The sequence below is a fragment of the Struthio camelus genome, chromosome 1, assembly GCF_040807025.1.
Source record: "Struthio camelus isolate bStrCam1 chromosome 1, bStrCam1.hap1, whole genome shotgun sequence".
NCBI lineage: Eukaryota > Metazoa > Chordata > Aves > Struthioniformes > Struthionidae > Struthio > Struthio camelus.
The window spans coordinates 60,466,152-60,480,781 of record NC_090942.1 but is presented as its reverse complement, the minus strand read 5'-3'; the positions used below and the strand labels follow the sequence as shown (position 1 = coordinate 60,480,781).

Here is a 14,630-nt window from a genome sequence, read left to right as displayed (position 1 = left end):
GTCCGTCAGGGAAGCAAGTGAGAGTCCGTCTATTAAGTCACAGCGGTTTGAGGCAGATTTCCAAATGAAGTTGTTCTAACCGAAAGACAGATCTACTTAGTCACATGGAACGCTTGGGCTTTGAGTAGCTCAGACATATATTTGGACCCCTCTTGTTTCCTCTGCTGGAGTTATACGTCTAGGAAGTCTCCTGCTTGTTGCTATTTAAACTGTCTGAAGCAGGGTTGCTGGCACAGAAAGAACCTTCCCAACAAGTCAACACAGTTCTCACAATAAAGCAGTCTACTAGGTAGCTAACAAAGGGTGAGCGTTATTGTTATCAACTTGTTTTCTTGTATTCGTGTGACTGAATTTACATAACAGCTCTTTCCAATATCAAGGTGCATTATAGCATTACAAACAAGAAAAGAGCTGATTTAAAATATAAAGAGTAATAACATACTTCTGATTTTATAAATACAATAGGACTCTTGAGGGGAAAAAAACCCCACACATTCAGTTTTACAAGACTTTCATTTTCCTTTTCCCTTTTGCTGTTTTCCATGCTCATAAAAACTTTATGAAGACAGAAGGATGCAGCTTGCAGAACGTCCTCCTGCCCCATAACGTTTTTCTATGTCCACAGCATCTTCATCCTACTCGTTTAGTTTTACGAACCTTTTTCACTTACGAGCTGCTGAAAACGTGAAATCTGCACAGATGCAGGCAAACCAAAGGCATTCAGAATAGACCAGTAAGATTTCATACTGTTTCACCGTATTAGGCCAGGAATACACTTCATATCCAAATATGCATAAACTAAGCACCCAATGGCCAATTTAGTGATTCCTTGGATATTATTCCAGAATTCCCTAAGACTGTTTGGCTCTCATTTTTACCAGTTCCTCTTAGCCTCCTCCAGACATGGCCAAAGTATTATACCTAATTCAAATAAGAATAATCCTCTAATTGCATCACATTAGCACAGCCATTTAAGGCTTCGTCTATGGTATAAATAGGAGTGCTACTTATAAAAGATTTGAGAGTGTTTCCGGAGCACACTACTTGATTCTCTCCAATCTTACTTAAAAATCTCCTTACCCCACCAGAGTAAGTAATGAGTAGAACCGTTGCAGCAAGTTCACACAGTAAAGAAAAACGGAGGTGTCTCAAACTCTTCTTATCCTCCCGCGTTTGGAGCACTACATACAGACATGCGTTCCAACAAGTGAAGCAAAACATGCTACATGCATACTCAGAAAACTACTCCAAGTTACTATGAACTTCTTTACATCATCTGCTTTTTCTCCAGATACGGAAAAGATTTAAGTCCTCATCCATAGCTGCAAATATACCAAATTTGCAAAGATAGCTTAAAATAAAGCTATTTGAGTTGTCACAACATGATCATAATCTTAAAAGTGTCTTAACTGAAAAACATTTTCCCTTCCTCCTGTACACACTGTTCAGATAATTCAAAAGACAGAATGTATGTCCACAAAACTTTACAAGAAGAAAAGCAGCTTAGCTTGTATGAAGAATATAGGCAAAAATAATCTGCATATTTTTCAGTTATAAGTAACAGTTATAAATGTAGAGATGCTGTATTGCAGCACAGCCAGAGAAGAGAGGTTCATTTGCTGTGGTAACACTTACCACAGAAACATTTTTATTTGCCATATAGCATCACTCCACTATTGCACGAGTAGCTATCTAGTGAGACAGAACTACTTGCATTTCTCACCACTGTTATTTTGTCTTAGTTTTTTCCAAAGATCTTTGTACATAAAACGTTTGCCAAAACGCACACACACACAGCACCAGGCAAAGAGGAGATGAGAGGCAGATGCTTTTACATGCCAGCGGGTAAGATGGAGAAGAAGCTGGGGAAGCAGCTTTTGCATCCAATCCATTATAGTTATTCTCCTTTTAACCATCTAACAGCAACTCACAGATTCACCCGAAACGCATTAAATCCTCTGAACTTACGAAATTATGCATTATTGAAATCACAGCAGGGAAGCCAACTCAGTTTAGGGGACATAAAAGACTAGCTCTAGAACAACTTTTTTCATTACAAGGTTATGGATAAAAAACAAAGGAGACATTTTAATATAGTGAGAAGATGCACAGTCAGAGGAGAAGCACAGTGGAAGAAGCATTCGTCACATATCTTTCCAGAGGCACCAAAGAAAAAATCCCCTTAAATAGATTTTCCATCTCAAAAACAGCAAAACAGATCAGCAGTGCCTTAATGTCTCAGTCCCCTGCTCCAGCGTGTTAGCTTTCTCCCAGGTATGCTCTCTTAAGCTCCTCAAGTGCATGCTCTTAGAATAAGCTACTTGTCTAAGATGGAAACTCACTTCCATTCTCTATAGATTCTGTCTCTGCAACGTTTACTACTGTAAAACTGAGGTTGCAGTAAAGTTTACAGGTTGAGGAAATAAAATCCATTATTCTGATTTGTTCCTCTTTAGATTGCTTATGTTAGTATTGGTCTTTACTGGTTGTATTTATTGAAAGTACACCTAGCTGCAAATGCTACCAACCTGTGTTCACATAAGCTAACTACACATGTATACAGTGCAGGTACAGTACATGCATATATTACTAGTGTTCCATTACAGCAAAGCACAAAAAGGAAGACGACACTTTGATGCGATATCTTAATGGGACAGAACTACGCAAGCAGAAAGCCCTTATCTAGCTCCATCTAAGCTATTGAAGTTGAAATCAGAGGTGGAATGCATAGAGCAAGAATGATTAAATCTATAAATAGCCCTAAATTATTTCTTTTATTACAGGAATACAAGTGACTACAATCATACTGAACAGGCCATTATCAAAGCTCTTCAGTGATAAAGCTTTCTGCTGAAGAGGATAAATAAAAACAAGTGCATACATCCCACGAATATGTGGCTTAGAGCCATTATCCCAGGGGATTACAGAATATTTTTGCATCCTACCTCTGTTTTTAGTACCTCCATCTTTGTTTTAATATTGTAGCTATTACCATCACTGCTATCTGAAGACTAGAGTCCCCTGCTGTCATGAATGGCAAATAGAGAAACCCTTTCACTTGTCGATAGAGTCTCTAGGATATGCTTTAAAGGTACACACAGTAACCATACAGTAAGAGTCAGTTTTTAAATAAGTCCTGCTAGTGTTGTCCAGCTGTGTACTGCTTTAATTATTGAGCACTATATTGTGAATTATGGACTGTGGTTGCCAGGCACCAGCAAAGACCTTGGTCTTACTGTACTACACACTGTGCAAATACCTAACAAAGAAACTGCACCTGTTCTAAGGTACTTACATGATCCAGAGGTAAGATTAGGGATAATAAGCAACTAAAATACAGAAATAAAGGTGAACCATAGAGAAAACAGGGCAAGTAGAACAATCAGTGGTCACTGCACTTCTGGAGAGGCAACAAGGGAATAATCACTCTCAAACACCACCACTGGTTTCAACAAGAACACTCATACACACTGCAGTGTGTAACCATTCTACAGTCCAGCTCAAAATGAAGACTAGAGTTAAGGGCATTGACTCAGCACAAATCAGGATTTTGACTTTGGACTCCAGATAAAATGAGAAATTGATGCTCCACACAGCCCTATGCAGATAATTAAAAGGTTTCCACAAATAACCCATAAATCTTATATATGTCATCATGCCACCTCTGTTGAGGTTAAAGACATCACTACACACACAAACAAGCCTCCCGATTTCTAAGAACACTTTTCAGAATATGCTTTGTTGCATAAATAGTAATTTAAAAAAATGGCTCACCATCAAATTTTGGGCTCAATAGAACCCCTCATCCCCAAACACACACACATATACACACACACTTGATCCAAAATGTGGATCAAAACTTGATTAATGCAAAAATGCAGCTCCAGAGCAAATGGCGGGGCCCAAAAACTAGAAGCAAATCCAAAAGAAGAGCTGAAGCAAAAGTAAGAAAACGCTGTTCTAATCTAAAAACCATAACCCACTAATGCAAGAACTTGAATACTAAATGAACTCTTTTGTGTTTATAAAAGTAGAATACTCTTCTTCCTGTCTGCTAAGCCACTATTCCCTTAATGATAGGGAAAAGAAATTGGTTTAAAATCTTCAGTCCTAAATTTCTGCTTCAAAATTATGGTACTTTTCACAGTTGCTGACTCAAGTAAAAAGCTTAGCAATGCTAATGGTAATTAAGAGATTTCATTTACAACACAATTTCCCATTTGTACAGGGAGAAAAATGCTTCTTATGATATGAAATTTCCCATAATACTGCAAAGAAGCATGCAGATATAATACCATCTAAGTCTTTCATTTGCACGATGAAAGAAGTCATCCTTTCTTATGGTTAGTGAATAATTGCTTGAATTAAAAAAAAAAAAAAAAAAAAAAAAACTACTCCAGGTAAAACTTAAAGCTAATGGAGCCAAAGGAAACAGTTCTTGAAATTTTTTAGGATCACATATTCAAGTTCTGTTCCAAAATTCATGTCAACAAGAGTCGTGCCCTTACACTCTTATACAGTTGGATCAGGCCTCAACTGCCTTGCAATACGCCTAATAAAATGTCCTAAGTTGTATTTACAGAAATTAGACCTCTATCAGTTTCCACTGCACCCCTGCCTCCTCGGTTGTTTCACTTTTTCCATGGCTGGATGTTTAACAGATGCACACACATAAACAGATGGAAAAATAACATATAAGAATTGGCATTTATTAGTCAATCAAGAACAAAGAACATCATAATTATTTAGAACAAATGGTGATCTGTAGATTATTTATAAAGAGGTTAATGATCTTTGAGTAAAGATAAGAATTTTGACTATGCTGCATTCCATACATATCTTTACCTCAAAGGAAGATTTTCCTAACAGACCCTGAATATTCACAGATTCTTGATTTGTTATACACAGGCATGGGACAGACATGCCAGTATTTTAATTAGACTGTCCCAGAACTTCTTCCTCCTGTCAGTAGTTTGACAATGGCAAGCAATTTTGAATAACCTGTACCAAGCTTGGATAGAGACTCCCTTCTTTACTGGAATATTCAGTGTTTTTAAAGAAATAAACATGCCTAAGAATTCAAAATTTCAGCCTACCTGTTAGCTACAGATATACAGGGAGAGGAAAAACAAAACAAAACAAGCCTCTGCAGGTATGACAGCACATTGGACATTCAAGGGTGCTTAGAGAGATGTATTAAATGCATGAACCACTCCCACTAAACATTCTGCATTCTAGACATAACAAGTAATCTCAGATACGCTTCTCTGCTAGCCTTTCGTGAAGCAGCTTCTGGAATACAGATCCTGGTCTGCATCAGAAACCTGCTCCTGAGCCACAGAACGGCAGCAACCCCTCACATATCTGTACCTGTGCTCTGCCAGCAAAACAAGTCCAATATCTTCAAAATCCCTATAGCTTTCACACCAAGTATAAGCCATGACAAGAACATCTTCAATCAGAACTGGTTCTATAAGAAAGCAAGAACACTTAGCACCTTTCTGGTGCGTTTCATCTTTCAAAACACTGCCAATGTTAACCTGCTGAAACCACTGTTTCGGGGAAAGGAAGCAAGAAAAGAATATACAGAACTTGGTAGCAAAATGGATTTATGGCTTTCACTTTTGCATACTGTGGTTTCATTCCTATCTTAGTGATAACAGCAAAACAGATTCTGTTGTACCAGAACAGCAAAGGAATACTATATTATTGTATAGTGAGAGATACTAGTAGACCTAGGTTGCTTTCAACACTAACACTTTCACAATATGAAAATCACGTTGTTTTCCTTAAATTAACATTGCAAATCATTTTACGTTCCATACCGCCATGTAAAAAAAGCTTTTATGTCCTTATTGAGAATAAAGGGTTTTTCATCTGCAGTTTCCATTACAACATTTCCAAAAGCACGTATGCCTGGCAGAATTGAGATATAAAGCTGTAATTTGTGCAAGTTTGTCCATTACATGCCCTGCTGAATTCCATTTTCTTTGTTTAGGGTGCTTTGTGGCTCTTTAGCCACAGCTAACGGGACAGACTTAGGCAAAAAGATCTATCATGAAGCATTATCTGCTACATCAACGTTCCCTTGGGTTGTCTAGTACTACTAACGTAGATCAATGCTGGGGTCCCTACTGAGAACCCCTGCGCCATCCAAAAGCATCACTGTACGCTCACCAATATTCCATCACAGCAAACATCGCTGACCGATGGATAGAGTGGCAGTCTCGAAGACCAGGACAACAGATCTTCATCTGTATTAGCTAGTACGTCACAACACTATTACCAGCACTGATGTCAGGGAGATAGATCATAGAAAAAGCAAAGCGAGAATGGCAAAGACTTTCACTCCAATATTTAAAATTCAGCTCAATTAAGGGACTCGTTTGGGTTTTGAACAAGACCTTAAAAGACTAGGGGCTTGAACAGTATGGAGAAAGGAGATGGAAGCAGCTCAGAGGAAGCAGCACTAGTTTCACGTTCTTCCATTGTTCAGCCTAGGTTAGCAGGCTTGGTTATTAGTGGGAATTTACACTGATTACTTCAGTAAACTCATGGGGAATTACAGACAGCAACAACAGCATGCAATATGGTAGCCAGGTCCATGTTCAACAGGAAAAGGCTAACTGAAAACAGTAAAGGGTATTATCCACCAACCTGTTTCTCTAAGAGCAGAGAGAATTCCAAAATGAACATAAGATAACCCGAACAATTAGAGAATGTTTTCTCACTAAAGTCAGCATTAAAAACAGCTCCTGAAAATGTTTCTCATTTCTTAACAACATTATCTCCGGCCTGTTAGAATATGACTGTTCAATCCACTAAAATTTCACCAGAAAGTCCACTTCGCTCTGATTAGTCAAAGATACTAAGCCCTAAAACAACTGTTGTACCCTGACTCAAGACAGATCAGACAGAACCAGTTCTTGGTGATCAAGAAAGTTGCATCACAAATTCAGATATGCATGGTGAATACAGGTAAAGGAAAAAAAAAAAAAACAGGAAAACGCAAAGGAACCTGGATTTCTTGCTATCTGTGATGAATGACTTGGTTCCTGCCATGTTAGATTCATTTCACCTTCATAAATTACCATCACAAGGCAGTGGGATCTGTCTCCATCCTGCAAAAGGTTTCTGTTTGCTTAGTCCAAAGAATTGGTGTTACAGACTATTGTAAGATTTTATTTTAGCACATTTGAGTCAAATATAAAAATGTATTTTAAATATCACATCAATTGAAAAAAAAAAAATTAACCTGACAGAGAAATACAGTTAAGTTCAGAACTACAGTGAATTCTTTCAGAATTGTTCCCTCTGCTGCTGCCAATGGATCACAATACAGGAATACAGTTTTTATTTTTTCCACAGACATTTAAACAAATCCAGTAATAAATAAGCCAATATTATTCAAATTATATATAGGATGATTTGAGACAACATCTCAAATTATTGAGATTAAAATTACAATAAAAAAATACAAACCATATCATTTTTCAAAAGCTTTAGCACACTCTTACCTCCACATTTTGTGAGCTCATTTGGATAAGAACGGTTTCTTGCTTTGGGAATTTCTCACAGCCCAGCTATGCTGGCTGATGGTGTGAAAAGTGACTGCTGATTGACGTAACTTGGCTAGCAGAAGCTGCCACAGTAGTCACAACTATACTAGCCAAAATGATGCTTTTATTTGAATTGCTTCCATCATTTGTGGTATTTTATTGGTATGAAAACACTGCTGTGTCAAAAGAGTTCCAGCCACATATCACTGTTTATACTGCTGTTTTATATGAGCATTCATATTCCAATGAAGTACCCTTAAGGTACACAAACTCTATATATTTGTGCTTCACTCAGCATGAAGGAAGCCCTCTCTCAGCTTGGGCCCCTAGGCATTTTAGTAACATGAATAAATAACTGCTTTCTATACTACATTTGCAATTCCACTATTTCAACTAGAAAAGTCAAGATGTTTTCTCAAATCACACTACCTTCATACATGGCAACTTATAATAAGAAAATGAAAAAACAAAGAAAAAGTCAAACTGAGGCCTTTCGCAATATAGCAAAAGCCAATGCATGACAAATCCAAAATTGAGGGACAAAAATCTAACCACATAGGAAATTAACTATGCTGGAAAATTAATTATTTCAGAGAATTCCTGATCCTAACTCCAGGTCTAGAATTCTTTATTATTGATGTAGAATACATTCTGTTTTGGTCTGAGAGAGGAAAGGGAGAGAGTCTCACATATGGAAAACAGGAAGAAATTTGGGACAAAAAGGAAGAACACCTGAAAAATTTGTTTTGTATAACACCACTTTCAGACACCTGCTGGGTATGGACTTACCTCAAGGATATTTCTCTCCCCATCTCACCCTCTTAACAATTTTGCCTAGCAGCACAGTGGGATACAAACCACACAAAGCACGGGAGCAGCCTTCTATTCAGAGAGGTGCTGTGCCTGAACCAATCTACCACTGGTCAGCAATGCTATAAAATGGTATCATAAATAGAAGTGCAGTATTCTTCATCCAGTTAGGATATATCTATGATTCAGTGCAGGCTTTGGTCTCCTTAATGTTCATTTACAGTGACTTCTGCTGCATTTGTAGGCTAAATGATAGCTGCCTGTGCCAGTTTCACTCTCCACTTCCCACCACCTGATCATAAACTCCATATATTTAATGAAGATTGTTGACCTACAGCCATTAATGACCAAGAAACATTTGTTTTCTCCTTAAAGCATTCTATTTCCTTGTCCTTTAAATGTTGTATTTATTTCCTGTCCTTCGGAAGTAAAATACACTCCTTTCTCCTTGTCGTCATTGCACAATCAACAAAGAATGTCTGTAAACTCTAATATCATAAGCTTATTTTTTTTCATTTATCCATTTATTTTTTAACTTGTTAATATTCATAGTATTTGCTAGTTTTAATATGAACATGTTTTGTACATTTCCTTACAAATACTGTTATATACTGAGTATCATCAAGGACTCAGTTTTATCATCTAAGGCACAAGTATATTAAGCAACAGTTCTTCCATTAGTGTGTTCACATGCTTAAAGCATAGGACAGTGACTCAGGAAAAACGAGTTCTGCTTTGACTGACCACCTGGATAACTTTGCTCAAATCACTTCACCTGCAGTGCAGCAGTTTATCTTTCTTGGGTGTCATTCTCCTCACTCTGTCCTCCTTTGTGAAGCACACAAGAACCTACGATCTTATTTCCAAAACATTCCCAACACCAGGATATCAGTAAAGTTATTCCACATATGAAAGCTGCTGTCAACTTTAGTTCCTTGCATATTAGCAGCACATTACTACTATTTTTGCTCCTCCTCATGAAGGAAAATAAATGTTAAGAACATTTTTCTTTTCAACTCATTCACCAACGGTGAACAGTTATTATTTACATTGCAAATGTAACATAAATCAAGAGCTAAACTTACTGAACAGCATTCCATTGTTTCCCACATACGATACAATTTGATCCACTTCAAGTTCTAGGTGTGAACACTGATGTGAGAGCAGCAGCCTCTGGCAAGTAGGAAGAAGTTGAGATTTTTACATCCAACTGCCCCAGCAGAGCATGCAAAAGCAGGGGGCAAGGCTCTGGGTACAAGCAGTAGATACTTAAGTTCCAAGGTGGATGACCACATTGCAACGGAATACGGTATCTGGTCCTCCACTATCCAAACCAACTGGAAAGGGAGCTGATTAGATAGATGCATCTGAGATATTTTCAGCTTTCACTTATTTATTTTTGCTTTCTGAGCTAGTGGTACAGACAAATATATATTTTTTTTCCCTCTACATTCTGCATGGCAGCCTCAGCAACCTGGCACAAAATTAACAATATTATGTACAAAAACCTCACTTTCCCTCTCATCATCAAATGATTTCTTTTAGCCAATACTGGGTCCCATCTTGTGGTGGAACAATGCTCTCCTCAACATCAGTATTGATTTTTTTCCTCTTTCATCTGTAGCATCCCATACTTTGTCAACGTAAACCTCACTGAAGGAGGACATCCAAAGGTAAAAGCTTCTACTGTTTCTTTAAACTGATCGTTTTTTGGTTTGTGAAAGTCAATGTCAACATGGGAGAATATTACAACTGTCTCAGTACTTCTCTGTTTATGGCGTCATCACCTACTGATTTCTACTACTTGGAAGAGTCACGGAAGATTAACCAACTTCTTATAGATGTAGGTGACATTAAGAAGCTCTAGAAGACCAAAATCAAGGACATAAGTTATAAGATATTCCAATTATAACAACAGAAAGATTACACCCTTACAGGGGCCTTGTGCTTTAATGTTCCAAGTCTCAGCTTTGATACAAACAACATATTGTTGTATGGTATACCCAACACTGAAGAATCCAAAGATGTAGATAATTTTACCCTTTTAAAGGGGTAGGAATCATCCCTATCTTGTTTAAGGATTATTAAACATGCCAATACCTTATCTTAGAAGAGTTGTTCTTACATGAATGACAACTTCCCTGTGTTTAAGTTTCTGACTCACACTCTAGAACCAGAAAGACTGGAAAAAATTATGAGACTACAGAAATAAGGAATTGAACTTTGGCTTGCCAAGCCTCACAGTTAATGTCAGATTATTTTCTGTAAAAACTTGGAAGCCTAGGACTCCCTTCTGTTTAAGAAAAGGGGAAAGTAAGATTCTTAAGAACAACACACTTCAAAGAGCATATATTTGGGGATTTGGTAATGCCAGAATGATTGGCTTTCATTTCTTATTTCCACTCAGTGGCATACTTCCTTATAGTACCTTCAGCCTGAAAAACATTGAATTAAGCAAATTCATACATTGATGTCTGGTAACTTCTGAACCTAAACATCCATTTGCAGTATTAAATAGCAGGAGCACTAACTGAAGACAGAAGGGAAAATAATCACCAAGGGAACTTAGTACTAAGGTGACTGAGGTCGGGGGGCAGGGAGTCGGGAAGAAGAGGATAGTGAAACCTAGCCAGTATTCTGGAGAACCATGATACCGAAGAACATGGAATATTAGTTAGAAACTTCATCTCATCTGAACAGTTCACTTCCCCCCCTCCATTCAGTGACACTTTTTTTTTTTTTTAAACAGGGTGAGAAGCATTATTTTCTTCAAACAGACATAGTCACTCCCAAGTCCCTAAACAGGTCCATAAGTCCATCTGGAAGAGCCTCATTTTTTTGTATAAAGGTATCATTCAGATACAAATTACAGCATACTACTTGCAGTATTGAAAAAACAAGCAAGAAAACTCAACCTTTGAAAACAATGTTTTAAATACCTGGACCATTACTGAGCTAAACGTAACTGCATTAAAAATGCAGTAAATGGTTGGGTACTCCTCTATCAAATCCCACAGTTCCTTTCCCTCTTCATTTCTCTGTCCCTTCCCTCTCCCCGCAAGTCCTTCATTTTTCTGATTTGTATTTAAATGAAGATCGTTCAATAACATAGTTTTCTAGTTTTCTCCTACTCATAAGTCTTAGCTGTCAAACATCTTCCAGGAGATAAAATGATACAATCAAAATAATAGTATTCTACATGTAAATATCACACTCCTGGATAAACTTTAGTGGGACTATTGAAAGCTGCAACTGAAAGTGATAACTCAAACTTCACTGGCAGTTATAAGCCAGAAAAATTTTCTGGTGAAGGAAGGGGAGATGCTTAAAAGAAATTTTTGCAAAACATAATTTTAAAGTATATTAGTTCTAGAATGTGACTACAGGTGTAAACTGATATGAGTATTGCCCTTCTGAATTCTGAAAGCTAAGGTTCTGGTGTCAGCACTGCTACTTACAGCTTTTCCAAACAGCAGCAGATCATAAATACAGTTGTTGTCATTTTCACAGATAATTAGCAGAATAGTAAAACCAGCCACTGTTAATTGATGAGACTCTTGCCCAGTTGCCCCTCAGGAAAACTGCATTCAGCATACACAGGATCTGGGTTAATGCATGCAATATTAGCCTTCTATCCCCTAATGACATAAGGTTGGTATAGAAATCAAGTAATAGAAATCACTCATCAATACTCAAAAATGCTTGGGAGAAGTGTAGAGTCGTGGAATCCATCTCCTCTTATCACTAGTCAAGGAAAAAGGCAATAGCCAACTCTCGTTTTAACACAGTACTTTGTTTAGCTTTCTCTCCCTTCCATTGCTGAGATTGTATAAGAAAAGCTGATTGTTTTTAGAAGACAACTGATTTATTGGTGCTTCCATCCGGGCATCTATACGTTCCAGAACACAGAAGTGATGATCAGGGCTGTGAAGAATCTTTCCTTTAAAAGTCATCTATTCCCTTTTATTATTTTCAAGTGTACCAACATCTACATAGAGGTTGATGAGGAAGACTGTGTACTACCTAGACTGTCTGAGTCTTCCAGCTCCCTCCATCATCAGGCTAGGGGATTTGGCCTGGAGCTTTTTGCAGCACTGAACTGACCTTGCTGGAGTTCCTCTTGCCAATTTCAAGTACAGCTTCTACTCAGTCAACTTCATGCTCATGGAAGTAGCGAGTGCATCCCAGAAAGAAGAGTGCTTTGGATTCTACTGCAAGCACTGTTAGATCAGACCTGGTCTGATCTGCAAATTAAAGCAGTCAATGAAACTATTTATACAGTTTACTTCTAATTCTGACACATACGACACTTATACAAGGATTCTAGCCTTGGCAATGCTGCTTTAAAGTCAACGCCGAGACTGGGATAATCCTTTCTAGCAAAATTCTCCTTGATTTTTGAGCCACCAAGTTCCCTATAAAATAGAATTTGCTATCTGCTACTTCCCTTTCACAATGATGCATTAAGCATGCTTTGATATGAGACAGGACAGACCTCCAAAGGCTGAGCCAAGTGACACCAAAAGGAATTAGGAAACCCTACAAGGTACAAAGCACATTTCTTAACCCTTATCTTCAGATAGGGTTACCACCAGGAAGAGGAAAACAGTGATCCAATATAAAAGCAACAGCAAAAACTGAAATTATTCTCCCCAATGTTAGTTCTGACTCTCCAGCACTCGAATTATGCACAATATGGGATAATGGACAGTGTTTTTTAAAGCTAGAATTCACTGCAAAGAGAAAAAAGGTCAAACCAGACCATTAACAGGGCAAAAATAGTGCACACGTTTGAGTATATACGCTTTCTTATACAAAACTACTTCTCAGAAAGTTCTCTAGTCACAGAATTAGGCAAATAACCAGTACAGTATAACTCTGTGGAGACAAACTCATGAAAAACAACTGTTTGTAACCATGTATTAGCCATTACGTGCTCCTCTCAAGCAACCCTATCATAATGTTATCAGCACATATAGGTTGGAGGAAAAATGGATATACCAGAAATCTCATACCCTTAAAATGGATATTTTTTAATTAGCTCCAATGCAGATGACAGAAGATCTTCAATCACAGCTGGCAAGGGCTCATTAACAGAGGCTTTCATACAGGCCTAGGTGCCTGGACAAAAAAAAAAAAAAAAAAAAAGTAACTCCACCGATATCAATAGGAGTTTTACACGTGAATAACGTCAACATTTATTGCAAAGAATTTGTAGTGAGGTTATGAATTTTGCCCCTTATTAGCCTTCAATTTGCAAACCTCAGGCAAAAAAGGCTGGGTTTTTTTGCTGTTTTTCTGTGTGCACTTGGCTTTTAAAATAGTTCTTATAAAGGTACACAAAAATCAGAGAGAAGAGTGAAGGTAGCATTCCAGCAAGTGTCTATCAACCACTAATGATTTATTCCAAGTAAACACAAAAAAAATACACATTTGAACAAGAAATAGCCACACAAGTTGGGAGGACTATTCCTTAAAACCAATATATTTAAGAACACTTCAGTTCAGCAACATAAGTGTACATGGGCGATACATATGTTTTAACAGTTTCTTGAAATAATTCATTCAGCAAGAATACTACATTGGCTAATATAACTGAAATTTCTGCAGATCAGGCCTGTGACAGATCTTAGTACTGCCAAAGGACATTCACTGCCAAGACCCATTCACCATTGCTCTGCACTTTGGCTTTCTGAGGACCACACTTTGGAATTTCTATAGGTTCAACAGTTGGCACAGGGAAGCCAACATATTATTATGTAATATTATTTTTAGTGATCCTTCAGAAAAACCCAGCGCAATTTTCTCCAGACTTGAAAGATTTATCATCTTATTTCATCTGAACAGAGAAGAAAAAATGTCAGCCTTAGAAAAGAAAAAATGTCCTGCAACACGCTGGCATCAAAATATCTCCAAGTTATGCTTCTTTCAGCAGCAACTGAAAAGGGAGTATGCACTCTGAACAGAAAAGATGCAATGCAAAACATAAATCAAAAATTGTGGGAATTAAACGTCAATAGAATAGAGAAAAGGAACCTGCTGCCAGAGTGGGCAATTAAAAAACAAACAAACAAGGAAACAAACAAAAAGAACCTACCAATCCAATTATCCATCAGAGACTGTGCAGTTACTGTGGCTTCTACATGACTTGCAGCCTTGCTGATCAAGGGCCGTCACAGGACACCTAAGCAATAAGAATTTCACATTTCAAACTTGGAATGCTTATCAGCAATTTGCAGTTTTCAAGAAGCCTAGGGAAAC

At 37.6% G+C, this 14,630-nt stretch overlaps 1 protein-coding gene across 5 annotated transcripts in view; it reads right to left on the bottom strand.

Moving 5' to 3' along the window:
* LARGE1 (LARGE xylosyl- and glucuronyltransferase 1) overlaps positions 1–14,630 on the bottom strand; it is a 293,776-nt gene that overhangs the window by 276,558 nt on the left and 2,588 nt on the right. For 2 of the 5 annotated variants that reach the window (XR_011141148.1, XM_068943747.1), the window contains exons 2-3: positions 14,467–14,553; positions 13,385–13,490 (exon numbers count right to left, since the gene is read on the bottom strand). The exons of 2 other annotated variants lie outside the window; for them this stretch is intronic. The gene's annotated coding sequence lies outside the window, so the exon portion shown is untranslated. The remainder of the gene's footprint in view (positions 1–13,384; positions 13,491–14,466; positions 14,554–14,630) is intronic. One more of the 5 variants, XM_068943748.1, reaches the window with a different exon arrangement.